The 25,728-nt window shown below is 39.5% G+C and overlaps 1 protein-coding gene across 2 annotated transcripts in view; it reads left to right on the forward strand.

Annotated features, from left to right (window-relative positions):
* KCNJ2 (potassium inwardly rectifying channel subfamily J member 2) overlaps positions 1–25,728 on the forward strand; it is a 262,813-nt gene that overhangs the window by 235,646 nt on the left and 1,439 nt on the right. The window contains exons 1-2 of one of the 2 annotated variants that reach the window (XR_008554757.1): positions 3,016–3,122; positions 25,528–25,722. The gene's annotated coding sequence lies outside the window, so the exon portion shown is untranslated. Of the gene's footprint in view, positions 1–3,015; positions 3,123–25,527; positions 25,723–25,728 lie in introns of those variants that run through there. The other variant, XR_008554758.1, reaches the window with a different exon arrangement.

Consider the following 25,728-nt stretch of genomic DNA (forward strand, 5'->3'; position numbering starts at 1 on the left):
ATGTGACTTTTGCCAGTATTGTTTCTGTGACTTGTTTTCTAATTATTTTGACAGTGTCTTTTGCAGAGCAGTTTCCAGTTTTAATAGAGTGCAAGTTATCAATTATTTCTTTCGTGTATTGTGTCTTTAGTGTATCTAAAATGACATCATCATACTCAAAGTTATCTAGATTCTCTCCTATGATATTTTCTAGGAGTTTTACAGTGTTGTGTTTTGCAATCAGATCTGTGACACGCTTTGAGGGGATTTTTTGTGAAGGGTGTAAGGTCTGTGTCAAAATTTTGTGTGTGTGTGTGGAATCAAAGTCTGCCCACTTTTTTTCACCTCCACCTTCACTTCTCCTTAAAAGGTACCCTGGACTCTAAGTTGGCTATTTTGTCCCAGTGGGCACCCCAGGTTCTGAAGAAAATGCTGCTTGATCCTCCCTGTCTGGTGCTCTTGCTTCTCTATTTTTTCTTTCGTTCCTGCATAACTGGATGATAATTGGGGTTACTACAGCTACCTGCCAGGCTAAGGTAGAAACTATTTCTTACAGAGTAATTTTTTAGCAATTTCCAATTCCAGACATATAAAAATCATGACTTCTATTTTCCCAGAGGACATGAAGTCCACCTCAGCCAATCACTCTGGACCTTTGTATCCCTCTCCATTTATTTCAGTGAAGTTAGAGTTCCATGGAACTTTGGGGCTTCCTGTTAAATTCTTATTATAGTCATATTCACCAAGAGAACACATCAACAATGAAAAGAAATCTGTTATCACTTTTTAATGTCTAATGTTCTATCAGTCTCAGCATTTTTGGAAGACTAGGATTTCATGCCTAGGAGACACCTCAGGGTCCTCTCTACCAAAAAATGCTGGAAAGATTGTTTCTTTCTGCTACACAATTATTGTTAATGTTCGCACTATTCAGCCCTAGAAAACTTCTATTGCCTTTCGGAGCTGACATGTGTATAGGCAGTTATAGACTGTTTCCTATTCAGCTCAAGAAAACACACACTGCATTTGTGAGCTAAATGACACACATTACTAATTGTTTATTTTCACTTATTTTTATCTTCCTCTCGTGGGTTGAGTTGCTGCCAATGTATTTAGCTCAATAAATGTTCCTCATCTTCTCCTCCCAGCTTCATAATCGGCTTGTAGCTTCTAGTTGCATCTCAAATAAATATTGGCAAAGCAATTCAAATCCTTAAAATGGCTCAGTGGATTGATACAGTCTCAGCTAGAGAAAAAAAAATAAAGAATCCTCAACACGCATCATGGTTTCCCTGACTACTGGATTTGAGGAGTCCAATAACCTTCCCCATGTTTCAATGAGACTATGACATCTTAGGCTAAATAAAAGGGATGTGTAATACCTTACACGTAAATTTGTATTTGATGGCAGTTTCCTGTGAAAAGTAAGAGAATTGGGGATAAGTGAGTTTATGTATTGGATCTGATAGAACGGTGGGTGGTAAATGGGAAAGAAGCTGGGTGGCAAACATAGCTGCTGAACTGGCACACTGCCATGGTCAAGAAGGGATTCTGGGAATTATATTCAAGAAGAAAAAAGAATGTCAAGTTAATAAACTACTCCCAACCTGGATTTTCCTCTTTTGAGGACTTGGCTGTCCATGTCATCTGTTGACATCAAACCAAAGAATCTCTTTTTCTTTTGTCTTTATGAGGGTCTTCATATCCTGAACAGTCCACGTCAGATAAATCGTCTTGTTTTGTCTGTCATGAAGTAAGGTCAGAAAGAATTGAAGCTAGAATGCTAGTGTTTGGGCTAAACTAGAGCATATGTTGCCTCACCATCATGGTAGCCGTGTAGGTACATATAGTTACTATTAAGATTCTTGTTGACCTGCCTCCACTCTCCCCCCGACCCCTTGGTTGGCTGAAGTTCTTTCCAAACCCATCTTCTCAGGGACAATAAAGGATGTTCATTTAGAGACCAAAGACACAGCTGCCTCTCCTGTTTCCTGCCCATGCTTGTGCTTCTTTCTTTTCTAAGCTCTACTTTCTAGGTCTGCCTCTCAATCCGAAACACAAATGCCTTAAAGTCAATAGAAAAAACGTCAGATGCACAGTCCTTGTTTCAGTTACTTGAGAGGATAATGTGGAAGTTGTTTGTGTCTGGTGGTGGGGGCGTCAAACAACATGCAAGGCTGCTGTGCGCTGCCAGGTCAGGGCACTCTCCCTGGTAACTTGGCAGTTGGAGAATCAAACCAACCTCTTTTCGGGGGTCATAACATCCCAACATTTTATATATATTGTGTTGGAAAGTCATAAAAATTAAAATATTTCAATATTTCTTAATAAAATTCTTCTTAGACCAGAGAAAGGGAAGGCTATAGACCATCATTTCTGCTGATCAAAATGGCAGGTAGAAGGTAATGTGTCAAGTTACCTACTTTCATTTTCTTAGCGGAGAAGTAAAATCTCTTATTTGAGATGACTCAAGATTGACATTTCACTTCGCCTTTCTTGGTGGTAAAAAGCTGGGCTGTCTTTCTGGGAAATATGATCCATTGAGAAAAGAACTTAAGCACCTTTTGTGAATTGAAGAAATCAAATACAAATATAGACAATATTCCTGCAGGACAAAAGCATGACTTCCAAGTTTGCAAACATTTGGGTTCAGTTCTCCTATTTCTGATTTTAGTGAGCAAACATGTCAAGCTAGATTAATCCATGTACGGGCATGACATCTGAATTCCTTGGTAACTAGAACGATGGACTTGCACTTCAGATGTAAAGAAGAAGGAGAAGGAGGAGGAGGAAGAGAAGAAGTAGGAGGAGAAGGAGAAGGAGAAAGCGAGAGAGAGAGGAAGAGATATTTGTCTTTAAATGTCTTTATTTCTTGGAGCTTCCTGATTTTGGCAGAATGAGCAAGACAGAGGATTGCAGTAACTATTCTTATCACACATGTGGGAGTTCTCCCTGTGCACTTCCTCTACAAAAATCAGTAGCTCCAACCACATCTTGAGAACTTCTTTACAAAATGTGTTCGATCTGACACACTGCCTGGCAAATGCATAGAAGAATCTGAGGTTGATCTCAGCAACACCATCACCCTTTTCCTTCACCTCAGAACACTTCTTTGAAGACACTGAAGTCTCTGAAAACAGGAGGTGAGAATAGTTCACTTGAAGAATTTGTGTGAGATTATGGTCCATGAGGTCATTTGTATAATAATGGGCACAGTGTTTCATAGGTTAAAAAAAACAAAAAACAGCTTTAGGGATCTTGTCCTGAATTTATATACTTGATAAATTCTTTTTCTCCATTTGGATGCCCAGAATGAGCACAAATGGATGCATGATTTATGGAGATATATGCAAAAGCTCCGCCAATGGGTACAAGTAGGCGAATCAAAGTCTGCTGTCTCCATGCATTCCTCTCCCTTCCACCTCCACTTCTCCTTCGCAAGTATCTTGTGCTCCCAGTTGCTTCTTTCCTACTATGTGGCTCACTTTTGCTTTTGTCCCTCCATCCATGTTATCACCCCCTTTTGAAGTGCCTGCCCCTTTCTTCTCCTTGTAATGGAAGCAAGTGTATATAAGTTCCAGATAAAGTCCAAGGGCTACCAGAAGCTTTTATTTGGGTCTGGGTACATTATATAGTCTCATCCCTGGTGCATTTAGGATACCTGTTACAAATTATATGTGTTGTGTGTGTGTGTGCGTGTCTTCATTGCACTTACTGTGCTAATTTCTCTCATCACAAGTATTTCAAGCTTCTTGAACAAAAAGGACCGTATTTCAATAGTACTTACTATCAACTGAGTGCTTACTACATGAAAGTAGCAAAAAGTGTTAAAGCAAACATTGAAAAGTGATGCAAGAATTAAACGAAACTTTCTTATCTGACAATTTCTTTGTGTGTGTAACGTTGAATTGACATCTGGCCCATTCACGTACCTAATGCTACATGTTGCGGTAGCAGAAAATGCTTGGTTCCATGGTATTGTCTTTGCTTCATTTATACCTAAAGAATCACTTTCTTGTAGCTCGATGTAGTATTATAATTAGTTCTGGCCAACGAGATATAAGCAGGAGTGCTATGTGCAATTGCTGTGCTATGTCTTTAAAGGAAGTGGGCACAGTGTTCATTCTTTCCAATGTAAACACGATGGCTGGTGCACAAGCAACCATTTTGGGCCAGGAAGGTGCCTGGGGATCTACTATCATGTATCCACATTATCAGCCATGGACAGCAACATGTAAGGGTGGGTATGTAAAAATTAATAGAGAAAAACAGACAAAATTTTCTTCCATTTTTTTAAGGTGCTGTAAGGTCGGTTTCTAGCATTCACATTTAAACCTCGGAGGACCACTTTCGTAGTCTACCTGGGGCAGTCCTGGGTTACCATATGCCTCATTGTAATTTTTCTACTACTTCTCATCATTCTCAAAAGTATCTGGCTTAGGTGATGTGTTATACGAAGGTGCTACATAATCCTTTAGATTCCACATGTTTCTAGCTGCAGAAACATTTATGGAAATGACATTTTCCCTAGGATTTTAAATGTAAAACAGCTAAAAATGGAGTTGTTCTGGTTTAAAGAGGGTTGGAATGGCTACAGTTTTGCCTTATAACTGCAAATTACAGACCAGGCCTGACAGTATGTACTAGTATGTGTGTGCTGGGGGAGCAGGGGCAGGTATTCATATATCTACTTGCTTGTTTTTTGGTGCTTTTTTTTCATAATTGATAGGAATTTCTACCAACTAAAAATATAATATTGCCCTTAGAGACAAATGAAATGACAGATAAAAGGAAAAAATAAGGAAGAGGCACTAGACAGTGTTAAAGGCCCTTTCTTCATTGTGTTTTTCGGAGTTCAGCCAATTTATTGAATTTACCTAATCCTTCACACTCAGGGATATGTACTTGGTTATCCCAATTTTACAAGAGAGAAAACTGAAGTTGAAAGTAATTCAATGGGTTTTTATGGTCACATAAACATCTGACTAAATGGCTGAACCCAAACCCAAATTTACTCAAGCTCCTCTCATTTAAGACTGATTAAGACTGGGGTTTTCCTTTTTTTCTACGAAGCGTTCTTTTCATGTTGGCTCTTGTCCATATTCCCTCCCATTTACCCGATGACTGCTGTGCCTCAGTTATTGCATCCTCCTTCCAGAGAAGAGAAAAGAGGAAGTGGGAGGAAACTAAAAGCCATGTTAAACGAGTCTATCCCTTTTATGAGAAAAACAAAAGCATTCCAGAAACAGCAGTGTCTAGTGGCTATCATCACTTAATCCCTGGCAAAGGGGAGTAAGGTTATGGTGACCTGTCATTGCCAACTCTAACAGCTGCCCATCAGAGAACCTTGCTTTTTTCTCCCCCATAGTCTAGTATGCTTGCTAAGGAGGAGTTTCCTAGATAAGGACCACATTTCCAAACCTCTCTTGGATCCAGGTGAAGCCACGTGATTAGATCCTGACAATAGAATGTGCCTGGTAGTGATCTTGTCTCCTCCATGAGGAAGTAGAAGGAATGTGTTCCTTTCCTCCTCTTTCCTTCTCTCTCTCTCTCTCTCTCTCTCCCTCTCTTTTCCTCTCCTCTCCCCTCCCTTCTCTTCCTTTCTTCGTGTGTGTACCTGGGAGCTAAGTACTTAAAGACCAAGGAAGATGACAGAATGCAAGACGTCTATGAATTACCAAATAGAATGTTGCCTGTGTGAATGAGGAATGAATTTTTCCTTGGTTAATTCATGAAGGGTTGGGGTCTGTCTGTTATGGATGCTACCCTTATCCTAACAAGATACATTGGCTTAGGCCAATCATAACTCATCCTGTGAGTGAACGCATTAGGGACTCTTATGTTTGAGTCCTAGATGTCTCCCTGCTCTTGACCAATTAACTGAGCTCTAGTTCTCGGAGAAGAATGCAGGTATGGGTGCTGTAACATCAATAGGAGGTGTCTGCCACACCAAACCACAACAACTTGTGGATGTTTATGGAAAATGCCAAGCCCTGAACCCTGCAGAGGCTCTAGAGAGTTAGGAGGTCTGAAGAAGGGACTGTGTTCAGCATAAAAGGGCGCCGTGGGGAGACGCAGAAAAGCTGCATTGCATAACCACGCATTTCCACCTTGCTCTTTGCTTGGGGAGATTGCATTAGTGCCTAGGATACTACTTTCAGCACTTTGAAATGCAATATCTTCCGCCCTCTGCTGGTTACAACTTTGCTTTTCAATTTTAAGTCAGAAAATGGAATGAGGAAATCACAGAATGCCCAATACAGGAATAACTGGGATCAAAAGTCTCACCAGCCGGAGCTGCATTCACGATGCCCCACTTAGTTAAAAGTGTTAGCTCCGCGCAAGGAAGAAAAGCCTCCCCTGGGCTTTGCAGCTGGGAAGCCTGCAGCCTCCGGCTCCTCCAGCTCTCTCCAGGAATTCCCCACTGAGCTTCTGTCCGCAGAGGTCTTCAGCGAGTCCTCAAAGGCTGGCTTTGCTTGAGATGGCTCTGAAGTCCTGGTGGTCTCAATATTTTTGATAGAAAAGCCTTTGTTCCTTGAAGGGAAATGTCTAAAAGAATCTTCAAACCGCACAATGACTTTAAAAGGCCAGTTATCATTTAAATGCTGCCTGGCCAGGATTTCATCAGCTGTCTCTATCCCTCTTTGGTGTATCTGGGAGAGAGAGAAAGCCTGGTCATTATCATAGCAAACTGTTATTAAATTATGTCAAGTGCAAATAGCTGTGAGTGACACTTGCAAATAAAGACTGGGTGTCCAGGAATAAAAGGGCACTTCAATTACGATTAGATGTTCACTTAGAAACGGATTTTTAAGGACCTAGATGCCATAGAATTGAAATTCCATCTCTATGTTATTAGAACTCTAATATATATGTGTGTGTGTGAATATACATGACACAATACCCAACCAACTGAGCCACACCAGCCAGGGCATGTGTACGTGTATTTTTGTTTTATGGGTGTTGTTGTTGTTTTTTAATTTTAGTCTGAGCAGTCATCCATCATGTGAATATACTTCTTGTATTTGTCCGTTCACCTGTTGATAGATATTTAGGTAATTTCCAGCATTGGGTTATTGTGAATAAAACTGCTATAAATATTTTTGCACAAGTGTTTTGGTTTCTCTCGGAGAAATATCTGAGAGTGGAATTGCTGCCCATAGACATAATACATTACTAAAATAAAATGTTGTATGTTAAAGCAAAAAGAATCCACAAAAGAATTCTCCTTGAATTCCCTGAATGCTGTCTGTTTTTCTCTTGGCCGGAGACTTGCCTGACTTATGGGAATTTGGAATTGCCCTTGGCATTGCATGTGGCAGCACAACTGTATAGAAGCTTCTGTGAAAGTTTTTGTTTCCATGAATGTTGGGAACTGTCAGAAGTAAGAATTATGTATCCGGCGTGAACTTTCACATAGCTGAAGCTGCTGTCAGCAGGTGACGAGCCCAGGGCTTAACCAAATAAGTCAAGACAAGAATTCTGTTTTTTTGTTATTTTGGCTTTTTCCAAAAAGTATCCAAGGCCCTCCTGCAAATCACCTGGGTACCGGATTAGACCCACGTTTTATCAAGCAGCTTGGGGACCCTTAAGACCAGAGATGGTTAAGAATCGCTGGATCACCCTGGCTGGTTTGGCTCAGTGGATAGAGCGTCAGTGTGCAAACTAAACGGTCCCAGGTTCGATTCCGGTCAAGGGCACATGCCCGGGTTGTGGGCTCCATCCCCAATAGGGGGCGTGCAGAAGGCAGCTGATCAATGATTCTCTCTCATCATTGATATTTCTCTCTCTCTTGCTCCTCCTCCCTTCCTCTCTGAAACCAATAAAAATATATTTTTAAAAAAAATCTCTGGGTCGATCTAGACCCATGATTCTTAACTGTGACTGCACAGTACAGTTACTTAAGAGAGTTTTCAAAACTTCCATGCCCACGACACATCCAAGACCAAGTAAGTCAAACTCTCCGGGCATGGACATCAGGAGTCCATAGGTGACAATGAGTGGCCAAGGATGAGAAGGACTGGTCTACCCTGTACCATGGTTAGCGATGTTGAGGGCCCCACCAGCTGCATCTCTGACATCCTGTTGTCCATCCATATCTCCTGACAGTTCCTTTGCACCAAGATGCCTGGACTCTCTCAGTAAGCAGAACTCTCTTCAGGGGCATCGTCATAATGGGTTGCCTATGTCTTGTGGAAAGCCACACATCCTTTGGATGTTAATCTGTGCTCCAAATGGCAGAATTAAATCATGAATATTGCCTTTACCTAATTAAATAATATTGCACATAAAGTCTTATAGGTAGGCCCCTCACTTAGAAGTTTTGCCCATGAGTTGACATGGATGTTGTTGCTGTACCAAAGAAATAGAGTCTGAAGACTATGCCCCGGGCAGGCCTGTTTAGGTTTCAGCAGGTTCAGTGCAGGTGGCCAGGCTCCTGGGGTTATAACGGTGCCTTTTACATAATGAACTCTCCTAATGCCCATTGGGCAGTGGCTGGATCGATGAAAAGTTATTACGGAGTCCAATTCTTAGGAACGCATATATTTCAGAAATGAAATTCACTTTTTGGGGGTAAACTTGCTTGAATATTCCATTAGAATTTACTTGATAAAAATTACTTGATCTAGTGCATTTCTGCGACACATGATTGGATGTCTACTTCAATGCCAACCTTGCATTTTTTCAATTTGCTAACATTGGCCTTGTACTAATTCACCTAAAAAGCAACTTAGAGAATTTTTCTGTTTTCTATTTGTAAATGCAACCTTCTCTACTGGTATTTCGAATTCCACCCTACAACCGCCTCCCTCCAAGTTAAGTGGATTTTATTTTGTAATGAAATACAATCGCTCGATACAGTAACGTAAGCAATTACGTGAGTCCTTTTAAACTGCCTAATCCCAGCATGCCAGCTGAAGGGGAGCAGAATTTGTCACCCCCAAATAGGCCTCTTTGGCATAAGAGTTACTTTCGGCTGATTGTTTCTAAAATATAATTTTTACTCTAGAGCAGTGGTCGGCAAACTGCGGCTCGCGAGCCACATGCAGCTCTTTGGCCCCTTGAGTGTGGCTCTTCCACAAAATACCACGTGCGGGCGCGCACAATACAGTGCGATTGAAACTCGTGGCCCATGTGCAGAAGTCGATTTTCGGCTCTCAAATTTCAATCGTTGTACTGTTGATATTTGGCTCTGTTGACGAATGAGTTTGCCGACCACTGCTCTAGAGGAGCTCTGAAAACCAAGCAGAAGTCTTCCTCCTATAAGAGCAATCTACATCTGTAAGGGAAATGACTCAATCTGTAGGAACTCTTATCAAAGGCGAAGACACAGACTTGTGTGTGCATGACAACCATCCTCTTGTTTTCTGTGCTTTGCCTGACAACCTGGCTCTCTCCCACCCAACACGTTTTGTCTTCAGCTGGAGGTGGTGTTTCAGGTGATGGCTTGGGCCATTTTGAGGAGTAACTCCCAATTCCACGCTGCATGGAGGCTTTGAAGTAGAAATGAAAGAACAGTTTGGTTGGCACGGAGGACAAGCAGTCTTTGTGAGAGCCTGGTCATACCCTCGATCAGTGTCACCATGCCAATCGTGTCACTTTGGAATTTCACAGGCCATAGCCTTCGCCCGGTGCCCTTTAAGCAACCTCTGTCCATCCAGCAACCCTTTGGCCTCCAGCCATCCTTCTTGGCACGCTTCAACTGTAATTTGCATCTGCCTGGCTGGGAGGCAGTTGATTTTCTTGCTACCTTTCCAGTTGCCTTAGCCATTCCCTGTCTTGAGTGTTGACAATGGGAGAGGGCAGCTCTGATATGTCACACCAAGTCTGTTGGATGAATATTTTCCTTTAGGAAAGAGTGAAAGTGAAATCCCATCCTGACCCACCCTCTTTCCAAAACAATAAACATTTCCTGGCTGCCAAGATTCCCCGCGTCGCTGAGGGCCGCGCAGTTGTTGTGGAATAGGCAGCTGAGCTTTATACTTGTCTGGACCATCTGTTCTCATAGTTAGTTTTAAAGAAAACCACTTAAGTGACCGCGATTCATTGCAGAGAATCATGGAAAATGTTAGGAGATGGTGGCACAGAAAGACTTAGGCTTACTGGACATCAACGCAAGAAGTAAGGCGTTTCCTAAATTAGTTACTACAAACTGGTGTTCACATTTATGACTTGGGTTCAGTTACTGTTATTACTTGTGGGACAAATGGAATACAGTGGATGAGAAAAGCCAAACAGTTTAATTTCTTCATTTTCTTGACACATGTTTAGCATGCAGAGTCTAAAAGTGGAGGAATTGGAGAAAGGAGGTAAATCAGGTAAAAGGAGAAATTGACACATAACAGAAGCCATAATGTAGGTAGGGCCAAACTATTGAGAGTAAATGGGAAGACGTTTTATTAAGTGAGAATACTCAACACGGCTTTTAATTATTATTTTCCAGTAATTTTCTAGATATCCTGAGATATTACAAATAAAGTTATTTCAAAAGACTTTACAACTAGAACAAAGACTTCTAGATTTACTTAAGGTTAGTAGAAAACAAGTTAAAACTGTGCAGGATATACAACCTTTAAACTGTGTTAAACAATATAGACTGTTTACAATAGCCAAGATATGGAAGCAACCCAAGTGCCCATCAGTAGATGAGTGGATAAAAAAGTGGTGGTAGATATACACAATGGAATATTACTTGGTCAGAAGGAAGATTAAAATCTTATTTATGACAGCATGGATGGACCTAGAGGGTATCATGCTAAATGAAGTAAGTCAGACAAATACCATATGATTTCACTTGTATGTGAAATCTAAAGAACAAACAAAAATAGAAATAGACTCATAGATAACAGAGAACAGACTGATGGTTGCTAGAAGGAAGGGGCTTTGGAGACTGGGTGAAAATATGACGAGATTGAGAAGTACAGATTGGCAGTTTATACAGAATCGTCATCGATATAAAGGACAGCATAGGGAATACAGTCAATAATAGTGTAATAACTACGTAGGGTGCCAAGTGGGTACTGGAAATATTGAGGGAACACTTTGTGAAGTATATGATTGTTTAACCACTGTGCTATACAAAATAATACTGAATGTAAACTGTAATTTAAAAAAAATAGATAAAAACAAACTATATTTCCCAATCTCACTTGCAGATGGAGGTGATCGTGTGGTTAAGCTTTAGCCAGTGTTGTGTAAGCGGAAGTCCCTTCAATGGGGACTCCCAGGAAGCTCTGGAAGGGGGCTAATCCAGATGACAATTCTGTCTGCGTTTCCTCTTCTCTTTTTGAGGATATAGAAGCCAATTGGAAAGGGCAAGTGATGGTGCCGCGGGAACTAGGAGACTGAGTTTTTACCAGCACGTGTGCTGGCTGCTCTGGCCCTGGGCAGCCTACTGCTTGACGTCTTTTACACGAGAAAAACAAGCTTCTACTCCATGGAAGCCACTGTTTTTCAGTTTCTGCTTCCATCAGAAGGTGATCTCTGATAGAGCGCACAAGACTTCTATCATTATCTCTGTGTTTCGTTCTTTTCCTGTGTGTGAGGATCATCATTTACATTTGCTTTGACTGCAAGCCGTTCTCTCTGTGTTAGGGAGAAAACTTCTCATTTATTTTTAATTTTAAGTATCGATTTCAGAGAGGACGGAAGAGGGAGAGAGGAATATAAACATCCATGATGAGAGAGAATCATGGATTGGCTGCCTCCTGCATGCCTCTTATTTGGGATCGAGCGGCAACGGGGGCATGTGCCCTGATGATGATAATTTAGTGACCGCTTACCGCTTAGTAAGGGCTTGACATATGCTATAGTAAGTATAGGCATCACCCATTTGACAACAGACAGGAATGATGCCACTGTATCCTGTGCCTGCCAATCACAAGCCAGTGACTAATATGCAATAGGAGGTGGTCGTTTTAAAAGTCCAAAGAGCCTACTTCGCAGGGAAGAATGACTGGGATGAGGAGAGGTCAGAAATGATGACACGTTAGGTCATGTGAATGAGAGGAGTGCCTTCAGAACGTTCACAATTAGTGTATCCGGATCATAACCCACTGCCACTTAATCCAATAAGAGCAGCTGATCTTTAAGTAACCACCGACTCCATCAACTTCAGATATCTCTGGGACGTGCAAATCTCCGTGGTCGTTTTATTTTGGAAAGTGTTACCTTGACACTGGCCCAAGTGACCACAGTTATTTTCTAAAAATTGCAACGACAGCTCTCTATAAGTAGTTCCAGGCAAAATATATAACGTAGACTTTTCAAAACAGACCATAGAAGATCCCCTTAGACTTTCTGGCTTGGGCTGGGACTCGGAATGATTGAGTAAAAAAAACTCATGTTGATTTTTTTGATTCACTGGAAAAATTGTCTCCCCGTGATGAACATATTTACAAGGATGCAGATTAAGACCATTTGTCTTGACTCCACCTGTTGACGTTGATCAATAAGCTGTTTAACATTGGACTACTTAAAAGATTTACACTTTTCTTTCCATTGGAAAACATTCTTTGAAACCCACAAGGTCATTTTAGGGTCTGCTATAAAGACTCTTGTGTGTGAGTGTGTGTGCCATTTATAGAAACATAAACCCAAGCATTGCATATTTTAGGCATGAAATAACAATAGGAGAAAAAATTATTTTAACCCAGCCATTAACACTTATAATTGTTCAGTCAGTTGGATTAGTATCCGATGGCACAGACTGTTTTCAGAATCTCAGAATTCATCTATATATAATAATAACAGCACTGATAGCCTGACAAACATATAGATTAAATTTCAAAGTTTTAGCAAGAAGAGACTTCATAATAGTTTAGTCAAGAATATTGTTTAGTTCTAACTACATATGTAAGTAAAGTACATCTGTGCATATGTTTTGTCAATAAATATGCAATCAATTTAATTGTGGGGAATAATTTAGTGCCGTAAGGAGGTCACACAGCCAAGGTTGATGAGTAAGTAGAGTATGGAGTTAAGTTGTATCATTTTGGCAAAAGAGCAAAACAGAAAAGCCTATAGAATAATAATACCTATAAACTAGGATTCTTTGTCTGCTAAAATGGCTCTAGAGACTAATCCAAAAAAAAGAATTACAAATAAAAGGTAGAGCTAAAGTAGGTTTATAGTTGTATGTGAGACACAGCACTTATTCTTGTGTTATTTATGAATTATTGTATTGTTTTCCATACAGACAACAACTGTAAACCTACTTTCACCCCAGCTGGTATTGTTTGAATGAAGAGATCCATTGGATGAGTGGGAACATTCAGACCACCTCAATTTAAGACCCTATTATTCTGAATAATTAAGAGCAAGTCACCTCAGTTTCTTGAGACTTATTATTCCCATTAATAACATACAGACATAAGCATGTCTAATCTAATTAATATGCTTTTGCGATGTCTTCAGGTAATTGACCTACAATCATTTGGAGACATATTCTGAGTGTTAGACTAAGTAAACTATCTTTAAATATAACTTATGTTACTTTTTGTGTTGGAATAATTCTCACAGCACTGTGCACGCGTGTGCTTGTGTGTGTTAACGTGAGCCTTCTCAAAAGATGACCACAACTGCCTTCCTCCACTTCAACTTCCCGCTAGGAAATACTCCCATGTTAACGAATCAGAGGAAGGCGGACTTCAAAGCGGTGTGTGCCTTACTGTGGTTAGGATATCTAGTCCAGTCAACAGAGCCAAATATCAACAGCACAACGATTAAAATTTCTTTTGAGAGCCAAATTTTTTAAACTTCTTCTAATGCCACTTCTTCAAAATAGACTTGCCCAGGCCGTGGTATTTTGTGGAAGAGCCACACTCAAGGGGCCAAAGAGCCGCATGTGGCTCGCAAGCCACAGTTTGCCGACCACAGATCTAGTCTATTAAAGTAGAGAACATGTTTAAAAGGCTTGCCATGGAAGGGAAAGGAACAGAAAAATCACTTGTGATTCTTATCTCATTCATCACCGCTAAGCCCGTCTTTGCAGTCTATGTTTTAAAAGGAAACACTTTGTCTGCCTAGTGTACAAGACTGAATGGTACAAAAGAGAGAGATTGATCCATATTATTAGTCATGCTTTAGGGAGGGAATATTTTCCAGGGCAACAACTCAGATACTGCAGTAAACATCATAAATCAAAGACACCATGATGCTCACAACTGTACTTAAGCCCTGTTGATAGGCTAACCCTGGTTGGGTGGATTGATTTCTTCGACCCCCATTCTGTGTTCAAATAGACTCTCTCATGTAGCTCAAACAGGAGCAGGGGGAAACAGACTGCAGACTCGCTCGATCCATGAAAAGGTTTGAAATATACAGCAGAGTTTTCTTTTCAGTGGCACAATTTTCTTGGACCACCATGTGTACCCAATGAGATGAATGCTTGTTTGATTAAATAACAAATTTCTGGAAAGTTGTCTTTCACTTAACATAATTTAACGTAGCTGATATTTTAAAGATGAGAAGTTTATCTAGTTTGTGGAAAAATACAGACACTTGATTAAACCACCATCAAATTAATAGCATTTTACTACGTGGCATTATCAAGGTAATTTTATACGAAAGATAGGAACTATTCATTTCATTAAGCAAATATTAATTTTTCTATTTTAAATGGGTATTTGTTTACTGAGTTACTCATCTACTCTGACATTATTTTAGTTTTGATAATTTTTGAGCCCTACCATTTCTATTTCATGGTTCAGATTGACAGCAAGTTTGCCCTTTAGTGATAAATTATTAACACAGTTAACATTTCAGGTTTAATTTACAAGAAGGGAAGGAAACAGAACATTTTGATATTCTTTTCTAATTTATTTCCTAAGGTGGAATATTTAAATTCTTTTAAATGGCATGATTGGGAAAAAGACAGTTTTTGAGTTGGTGTGTTTATTTATCTTCTTTAATTTTAGTCGTGGACCTTGATCCTGATAACAAATATATCCAAAGATTCCATGCCATTTTGGATAGACATGTACACATCGCTGGCCTGTTACTAACAATTCACCTGCTCTCATAAATACCTAAGGAAAGAATACCAATTGTCCTTTTTTTTCATACTTTGAAAAGTGGAGGCTACATCATTCTTACTGGCCCACCCAATTGCTTGCAGAGACATTTATTTTTATTTTTCCAAATTAAAGTTTTCCTGTAGGTGAAATAATTCATGCATAAGCCCTTTTGAATTTCTGATTGCTTTTATGCATGACAATTCTCCTCGGCCTTTAAGAATGCAAGGGGCCGGCTGCCTTTGAAGCTCCCGGTAGAACTCACGGTGATCTGTGTGCTCTGTACACCTCGCATCTTTTCCTACACGGGCCTGTGTCTGTCCCAAAAAGCCATTGCAAATAACAATGTCATCTTCCTACTGATTTTTCCATTCCAAATGTTTCATGTAATCTAACATGTACGGAATATGACCTTCCATATCAAAATAATGCATGGTTTAGAGGTATCTGAAACAAGTATTATACAGCAATTTGAACAGAGACTGATTCAGAGCATTATTGTTAGCAGATGATGCTCTCCGTGTCTCCTTTTCCCTCTTACAGGACACATTCTATTTTCAGTAGACAAATTACAAGAGGAACTGGCAGGCAGAAATATGTGGCTGTGAATAGGAAGAGAGATATTCAGACCTCTGTGTCTGGCATCTATTTTAAGTTTGATGTGATACCATTTCTGATTTAGGCAAATCTCTTTACTCCCATAAGGAAGAAAAAAATGATTTTAGTTTAGATCTTCAAAATCTAGCGTCTATAATACTATCAACAATAATACACACACACACACACACACTGAGTGGCCAGATTAGTATGATCGCTGAACGCATAATAATCTGGCCACTCAGTGTATATCCTATATAATAAAAGGCTAATATGCAAATTGTCCCCTTGACCAGGAGTTCGACCAGCAGGCAGGCCTGTCAACCGCCCATGTCCCCTCCCCCTGGCCAGGCTGGCCGGACCCCACCCATGCATGAATTCATGCACCAGGTCTCTAATATATATACACTGAGTGGCCAGATTATTATGTGTTCAGAGACCATAATAATCTGGCCACTCAGTGTATATATAACAAAATTGGTGGTAGCAAAATGATCTAGCTTCCTAAAAGAAGTCTAAGCTTTCTTTGATTTAGCATGAAGAAAGTAATTCATTTGTCTCAGATTTCACAAGCTCATTTCACCATTTATTTTCAAAGGTTTGTGGTGAAATAGTGTATTGTGATGATCTGGCTTACGAAAAAATGATTTCCAATTCAGCTGAATCAATATGGAAGGAAAACCTAATGGCAACTCACTCTTTTATGTAGTTGAGTGAGAATGTGTTCTCATTGTAAGAATTCAGATATATGCAGGGATGGCAAAAGTAGGTCAACAGTTCTTATGGAATATAATACAATTAATAAATAATAATTACAATGATCTGTGTTTTGTGTACTCACAACTGTAAACTTACTTTTGTCCCAACCTTGTATATCTCCTGACTTCCAGAAACACATATCCTATCAATTGTAATACAATATATGTCATATTATACCTATAAAAGCAAAATGTCACACTTCACAGGAGTATGAAAAAAACCCTCAGAAGAGGGTTAAATGAATGGAATCCTAAGCATGAATGGGAATTCCAAATGCATCAGCAGGCATTTCACAAGAAGGGAGAGCTTGAAATTCCATGGCTTGTTCCTTAGAAAATAGTTGAAATAATAGGGGAGGAGGCTGTAATGAGGGGGCATGCCGATTGCGGAGGGTCCTGAAAGCATACCGAGGAGTTGTATCTAATCTTGTTGACTATGGAAGTTTTCTATTTTTTTAAATAATTATTTACCATGACTCATTTTATGTGGAAAATTGAAATCCATCTATTTAACACTAACGAGTTCTTTTCCCAGGATGTAAAATGATGTTACCTGAAATGATGCTAATTAGCGGCAAAGTCACAGTTCAAATTCGGGCATCTGGTTTATTTAAGAAATGAATTATTTGAATGGCATTATAATAACACGGAAGAGATGAGAGAGATGTGTAGTGCAGGCATATGTGTCTGTGTGTGCTAGTGGGTGTGAAAAAGGAATTAAGACAACACATTCTCTTTTTCGTTCATTCTAAGATAATTTCTTAAACTTCAGTGTACCGAATGAACACTGAGAAATAATATACTTAACATTTCAATAATATGATGATATAAATAAAATATTGTATTAATTGGAACAAATCCCATAAGGACATTTTTTGGGGAATGTGGGCTAGTGCTTGAGTTAGCCTGTGCTTTGAAAGTAACAAAAGTATAATTTAAAACATTTCTGATCCTAAGAAAACATTTATTTCTATTTTTTATGACCTTCTGCTTACCGACAGCCTTCTCTAACTCACGCTAGTCTTACTTAGTGAGTTTATTCCCTCAGAGCATCTACCAGCCGCCTCTATAAAGCTAATCTTGTTGGTTGAAGTCTTAGCTAGATGCTTATAGTTTTCTTTACTTTCAAGATTAAAGATATATAAACCTGAGATAAAACGTTATCTTCTCAACAAAAATTAGATTTGCGATGGTAATTATAAGCACATTTGAGTTTAAGACTGTCTGGAAAACCCCAGCTTGTATGGTTACTTTAGCCAGAGAGCTGTACTAATTTGTCTAATATTTTAAAATAATTATGGAAGCAACTCTAAATATTATACTTGCTGAAAGAGTCATGCATCTATTTTTAAATATTGATCCTGTAGTTTCTTCCTATTACTAGCTTGTAAATTGAGAAAAGAAAATGATAGACATATAGAATTATGATGAATGCACGTTTGCTATCTTACAATTTGGGATTTTTAGAGAAGTTAATAACTACCATTATCACTGAAGAGCAGATGACCTCAATTATGTGACAATGGATTTATCAAATTAGTGACTGCCCCTGTAATTACAGAGTTCCAAAAATGACACACCACATGTCATGGTCAAGTAGAATTAAAGTGAAAAATGGATGGGAATTAAAAAGCAAGTGTTTTTAACAAACAAATAAATGAGCTAGAGCTACATGGCTTCAATCCACATGCTGGCATAGTCAAGGCCACAGCATTGTCCTTAGTGCATGCAGATCCAGGGCAAGGCCCTGAGAACCTGAACACTTGACTCTTTTCACTCTTGGGATGGTGAAGGGAAAGGGACTACAGCTGGGGTAACATTGGTCCATCCTTCTCTCAGAGTGATCATTCCAAGGTCAAAGCTGAGAATACTGGCTCTGCCGGGAATCCTCCCACAGTTGCTCATCTCCTCCAGGTAAAGCCCGTACACTTAGCTCAAAGAACAAGTCTCTTCCTCATTTCATTCCTACTGTCTCTTGAACATCATGTCCAGCTGCTCTGCCCTCTAGATTAGAGGTGCACGGGCCTGTCTGAAGGTCTTCAAACACATCAGGAACCTTCAACCTTTGCATATGCTAAGCCTTCTTGAAAAATCTTCCCCAACCTACCGAACAGGCAAACACCATGTCTTCCATAGGATAGTTTAGAGGAGTTCTTATTTGGAGCTTCCCTCTTCACTCCTTTATCACTTCCAGTAGCCTATACATTGTCATCATTTACATTCAGTAATTCAAGTCTCTTTTTTTGTGAGATACAGAAAAGCCATACACTAAATAGTTGTTGATATATTTTCTCACCAATGAGATTATGATTTTCCAGGTAAAAAGCCACTCCTTACTTAACTTTGAATTCCCAGAGAGTCTAATTAATTGATGAAAAATGAAAGAAACAATCAACCAACCAATCAAACCACACAGTTCAAAGGTGATCCATTGACTGTTCTTGCTCTCTTAGGACATACAGTGTACCTCCAAATAAGTCATGGATGCAAAGGGGGGCAGATATGTCATAGTGAACCCACGGCCACTCTTGAGTTCCCGACAAGGATCCATGAGGATCCTTGCTAGTCAGTGTACATAGAGAGCTGGGGGGAACGCCAGGTAAAGAGCCACCTGGCCCTTTGCAGAAAACGATCCTCAAATCTCCAAATTCTCCTTTACTTTCCATCCAATACTAGCATCTTGCCAGCAACGGCCAGTTTGTTTAGATAACTTACTCCATTTACATGTAAAGTAACTGTTGACAGGAATGGACTCACTATTGCCATTTGGTTTGTTGTTTTCTGGTTGCTTTGTGATTCTTTTGCTTTCTTCCTTTGTGATTTGATGGTTTCCTATAATTGGATGCTTTCCTTCTTTTTTATTTATCTTTTGTACATCTAATATAGGTGGCTTTTTTTTTTTTGCTTTGTGGTTACCAGGAGGCTTACATAAATCATTTTCTATTTATAGGTGTTCACTTTTTAATAAATACTACCCTCTGCTTTCACCAAACATGGGCAAATACTCCAAAAATAGAAATTGCTAAATGGAACAGACATTGTGTTCTCTTTTCCAAACTATTCGAACTTATGAAAATAGTTTAGATATTGAATTTTTATATATTCTTCTATTATGTTCCAAATTGCTTGGCGTATTACATTTGCATGATCTCATTATAACAGATGATATCTGGAGTAGTCATAGTTTTAAATTCCAAACTTTGATATTTCCTTGTTGTATCACTTTGATCAAATTATGTAATGACGACTTCATTTTTCACCTGTAAGATATATGCTCCTCGTATAGTTATTGTGAGATATAAATGTTACTGTATGTAGACTGTACAGAATGGTACCAGGCCCAAAATAATGTTAACTGGCACTATTATAACAAGCAAATTGTAAGCTTTTTCATGCCTCTTCTGGATTTCCATGAGTTTCTAATAGAGGAGAGTTCACTCAGTCCGTCTATAGCAATAGCTGTTGGGTGTACAATAGTGTGAAAAGCAAGAAATACTCGACCTAACAAGTTATACTTGGCTTTTGAGTCTCACTGGGTGTCCATGGAGCGCATAAATGTGGTTTGGAGATCTAGAAGACTGGCTGCCATTCCAAAAGACAATAAATGGAAAACCATTAAATGTGTATTTGTTAGCTATATTGGGATAAGGACTTTGCAAGAACAGAAGGCTTCCAACTAATTAGGCTCATTGAAAAGCCATTACTTAGCTTTTAATTAAGCAATTGGAGAAGGGAGAGCGCAACTTCATTGTTATCTAATTAAGATGGAGTTTTAAAGCTGGCATTTCCAGAAAAGCTTGATCTAGAAGGTAACAGTCATTACTTTAAAACCTATCATTTTCTAAGTCAGGCATTGAGAATTACAGTAAAGTGAACCAAAATCACTAAAGGGCATTTTTGAGCCTATGACCTTGTATTATTTAGGTCCCCCAGTGACTAGAGAGGGATGGTGAAATGGCACACCTGGCTTGGTTTTTTTAGGGAAAAAAAGAATATAAAGAGTTCCATGAAACCTGACCTGTGTGGCTCAGTGGCTGAGTGTAGACCTATGAATTAGGAGGTCATGGTTCAATTACTGGTCAGGGCATATGCCTGGGTTGCGGGCTCGATCCCCAGTGTGGGGCGTGCAGGAGGCAGCCAATAAATGATTGTCATCATTGATGTTTCTCTCTCTCCATTCCTCTCTTAAATCAATAAAAATATATTTAAAATATGTAAAGAGCCCCACGAATATCACATACCATCATTTTTCTGCATTGATTTAAGACTACTTAGTCTTCTTGGGCTCAGTGAGAAGATTTGCATTGCAGATAAGTCAAAATCGCCTGTCCACTACCTTGTACCTTTTCTAATGAACATGCATTACTGAGAAAAATCGGTTGTGTGATTCTCACACACACACTTACATGCTTAAGGAAATGACTCAGTTCTTTAGAAGGTTTTGCCTAATCCACTTAATTCTTTCCATTTTTCAAATGTCTATTAATTTCATTGAAAAAGAAATAGACTTGTATTTGGCATTTCCAGGCTGTGCTGAGGGGAAAAGAGCTCAAAGAAAGGAAGTTATCGTGTTGTTGCTTGCTGTCAGGTAACATTTTTGTCATCATTCCTGGACTTCTTTTGCATTATCTATTCTTTCTCTTGTTAATCCTCACCCGAAGATATTTTATCATTGATTTTTAGAGTGAGAAACATTGATGTGCGAGAGACACATAGACTGGTTGCCTCCCGAATTCACCCTGACTGGGGCTGGGGTATCGAACCTGCAACCCAGGTACGTGCCCTTGACTGGAAATTGAATCCACAACTCAACCGCTAACCATTTAGCCACACCTGCATGTACTTATTCTTGAGTTGACTTCTGAGTCACTTCAGCTAATGTCAAAATGAGGATGGAGCCCATGAATTAGACTCTGTTACACACTGAGTCTGCGACATATGGATGAAGCTGAGCCTTCCTGTGGTAAATCTTGTAATGAATAACATCCTCCTGATTAAATTTCACTTTATTTGTACCATTCTGGGTTTCTCAAATATTTTACCATAAGCATTTATGGCTTTCTAGTCACTGTGATATAATTTATGAATAAGTAAATATTACTTATCTAAGGCAGGTGTTAAGGCAGTTAAACAAAATTATAGACGTTGAAACATTCTAAACGGGGGACAGGGATACAGCCCGTCGCCTGCCTCGTAGCTTTTAAGTGAAGTTATTGGAACACAGCCGTGCCCATTCGTTTACATATTAATTAGGGATGCTTTCCTACTACAAAGGCAACCACAGCTGAGCAGTGGCCACTGAGAATGTATAATCCACAAAACCAAACACATTTCCTCCCTGGACCTTGACAGAAACAATTTACCACTGACCCTGTCTTAGACCACAGCCTGGTATAACAGCACCTGTTACTAATTTCTGTCAATTAGCTCTTGTTCTAAGTCAATCCAGAACCTCAAGTTCATTATTGCTATTTAGGAAATTCCTTGTATAACATGCAAATTTTTATGGGCTCTACATTAACGGAGCATTTTTGCAAAATGCAGAATTTGCTGGTATATTTCTTTTTCTGTGGGTGAAAAAATTTGCCTGGTGTATCATTTTGTAACTAAAGAGTAGTAGTCATTTTGCACAAGTGGAATAAATATATTTTACTTCTGAATTAATGATTTATAGAGTCTAGTGAAGCTTTGCAGGCTAATTTGAACTATGAATAGAAGGTGGATGTCTTTTCGCCAATCGTCAACAATCAAGACTTACTCATATTAGATAAGGAATCACACACAGACACTATCCATTCCCTCAGTGCTGTTGTTTACAAGACATAGCGCCTTCGTTTCGATTCAAATAATTAATGTAAAGGATTGTAGAGAGTGTATATAGTATATTTGGAAAGGTGTGGGCAATTGCTGTCTGCTGCAAAAAAAGAGAGAAGCATATTTCTTTTCCCTTGAGACTCATTTATAAAAGAGAAGTGAATTAGGAGTTGCTGATTGAATGAGGCTTGTCTGACCAGAGACCTCCTTAAACCCATGGCTTCCTCCTCCTATTATTCCTGAAAACAGCTTTTCAAAATAAGTTCCCATAAAACTTTGGATCATAATCAATATGGAACCATCATAATTTTATGGATTCTACATTAACATTATTACCAAATAATAACCCCTCTTTATATTCGGTACTTTATATAAATGGAACTGGATAGTAGGTATACTTTTACTTAAACATTTTGGTTAGGACATTCAGAATTACTTTTGGATGCAGTTGTAGAGTGTTTGTAGTTTATTCTACTGCATGTGTGTGTGTGTTGCATTCTAATGTTGGTCAGCGAGAGAGTGTAGTTTATTCTACTGCATGTGTGTGTGTGTTGCATTCTAATGTTGGTCAGCGAGAGAGTATTAGGATATAGTGCCCAATTTTGGCTGTTATGAATAGTGCCGCTCTTAAATTCTAGAATATGTCTTTAGTGAACATTGTTAGCTATAGAACTTGCAACATAAACATAAATAGTATGGTACTATATTTAATAGATTCAGAAACAATGATACTAAACCATGTTTGAAGACTGTGTGTGAAAATTAGTAAGAGAGAAAAGCCGTAGATTAAGTATATTGGGAAAATTGCATCATGTAGGGAGAAACCCAGTGGTACTGATGGTAACTTTCTGGTTTTTAAACTGACTGGATTTCAGCTGTTCACTGTATTGTTTTGCTTCGTAACATACATATATGTTGCATATATTACTGTAGGTATCAACATATATGGAATTTAAGAGAAAATAGGATTGGATGTGCTGTCTCCTAGTGTTCTAAGCTTTAATGCCATGCATTACTGAGGTCTCCTGATCAAAGCAGATTCTCCAATGACTCAGCAAAACTGGATCACCTTCAGCGGTTTTGAAACTTCTTGTCAAGTTGGCCTCTTAATCTTGAATCTCCTGTCCTAATCCACCCTGCATGTTATGGAAACTTTTTATTTTTCACCTTTTTTTTTTTTTTTTTTGAGTAGTGATAGACTTGTTCCCACTGGTTAAATGCCTGAGCCTTCCTGACTGCCCCATAAATAATGGGAGGGTGCATCTTCCCACTCTCTGGAATAATACACTGAGAAATAACACAGCTGCACGCATGCATTTCCGTCTAGACCCTCGGGAACAATGTCACGTCCCTGGAAGGACAGTGCTCCCTCTTTCCCTGTTGATTTAAGCAAGAAAGCATGCAGATGGTTCCACTGATGCTAGCAGAAAAGCTCATCTTCAGAGAAGGGCCTGAGAAATAGCTTTGCAGCCTGTTGGGTCTGATCAAATAATAAAATGGGCACTCCCTCCCCAGGGGACTGATCTTTAGACCACTTGACAACAGACGTTCCCTTTTGCTTAGACCACATTCCACCTGCTAAGACCACTATTTCTCCCCTCCAGACTTCCCCAGGATCTGGACCAGCCCAGAGAGTTCCCTGCCAAAAAGGCCCACCCAGAGTCCTTTAAAACCTCTGCTTCCCCATCCCTGCGTGCTGGCGCCATTTGGGGGCTCAGGCCATCTGGTATGCTGGTGACCTAGTAAACTTATAATCCCTTACCACGTCTGGCCTCATGCGTTCCTCCTTTGGTGACCCTAACAGCCCTGGTACACTTTCCATCAAACCAACCTGGAAGCCTGCTCTCTTTCGGTTTCTCAGGAGTGAGTTCAAATTTTCAAGCTAGGTTAGGTTAAGAATGAATGCAGTATCGAAAAATAACTGATGAAGAAAGGTATAAAAGCATTTCTCAGGTTCTTTCATTTTCTTTAGCAAGAGAACTAGCTTCAACTTGCAGGAAGTTCCCTGGCAAATCCTCACAGACAGAACTGAAGAGAATACATTTGCGGGACCTCAAAGCGTTTCTCAATTCCTTGGGTGAACTTGCAGCCACCTTGGCTCCCTCTGGCATTTAATTTCTGAAGCTTAATAGTTCTTTCTTAAAGTTATCATACATTTTTCCATTCTACTTCATTATTTTCACTAATATTAATCATTTTTCTCCCATTATGTAGGTGTGTTTAGATTCTAATAAGAATATTTTATTTTTCAAATGCTTTCTTTCCTAAAGTTGGAAATGAAGATGGAAAATGTTGATGTGTAATTTCAATGCATTCAGAAATGCATCCTTTGGGGTTATGGTGTGGAAGTAAGTGCAGTCATAACTGAACATGATTTTGAAAGCTCTCAATGAATCCTCATTTTCTTTTGAAAATGTTCACTGCAGTGGTTGGGTACACCTGATGACCTTCCCCTCTCAAGTTTGCTTTGGATATTAATATGTTTTTATAGCTCTGTTAATTTACATATACATTCCATTTCCACCCCACATATGGTAACACTGTCTGCTTCCGATCTCCAAGCTTCATTTCTGTCCCCAAAAGCAGTGTAAGCATTTCTGTGCTTGAGCAAATAGAGGCCTCGCTACTTAAAAATCTCTCTTTTGCACATTTCCTATGTTCCTTTCATCTCGTTCTTCCACACACAGCTTGAGAAAAAATAACGCATCTCGACGGATTCAACTTTAAGCACTGCATTTGCCAATAAGACTTTGAAAACAACAAAATACTCTCAAACCGGAGGATATTTTATAGTCATCCATTTGCTCATTCCCATCATCCCCAAGGGGATCAAGCACATATTATTATTCCATTAAGGAAGTGAAGACTCTCTGAGCCAAGCAATTCTCTTTAGTTCCCTCCCTCCCGTTTCCATGTTCTAGAACTGTCTCTGCATACACGGGTCTCAAACCTTGTCAGCCATACCTTGTGACGTGCAGGAGATCCTTAAGGCAAACTCACCGCAGGGACCAACAGGGAAGCCTTGGAGATAGGGCTGTAGGTCCACACCCCTCCCAGAAGCAAGCTGTTCCACCCATGAGCTAGATGCAGTTCTTGTGTCTCCAATTATACCTGCGGGGAAAAGGCTCAGTGTTAACAATGGCTGAAAGTAACTCTCCTAGTGAAAGTTTCTCCACGCATATAGCACTTCAGGTTTTTCCCAAGAACTAGCCAAATCAACCCAAAACAATCACAGATTAAAAAAAAAGTCAAAGCAACATCTTAACACAGAGACATTTTCAAATGAATCTAATGTAGAAGAGAAAACTTTTTGGATGATTTGAATTTTTATGAGTTTTTAAAAATGTGTTACCTTTATTGTTCAGTGTGTTACAGATGTTCCCCCTGTTTTCCCTTTTTGCCCTGCTCCACCCAGCTCCTGCCCCACCAAAGGCCCAGAGAAGTCTGCTCTACAGATGCTCAATGAAAGGTTCTTCCTCGATCAGCAAAGCTTGAGAAATACCACACACTGATGCTCCGAGAATCCCTGTGTGTGTTAGCAGATTAAAGAATCTTGTTCTGTAAGT

This window comes from Eptesicus fuscus, chromosome 20 (assembly GCF_027574615.1).
Source record: "Eptesicus fuscus isolate TK198812 chromosome 20, DD_ASM_mEF_20220401, whole genome shotgun sequence".
Lineage (NCBI taxonomy): Eukaryota > Metazoa > Chordata > Mammalia > Chiroptera > Vespertilionidae > Eptesicus > Eptesicus fuscus.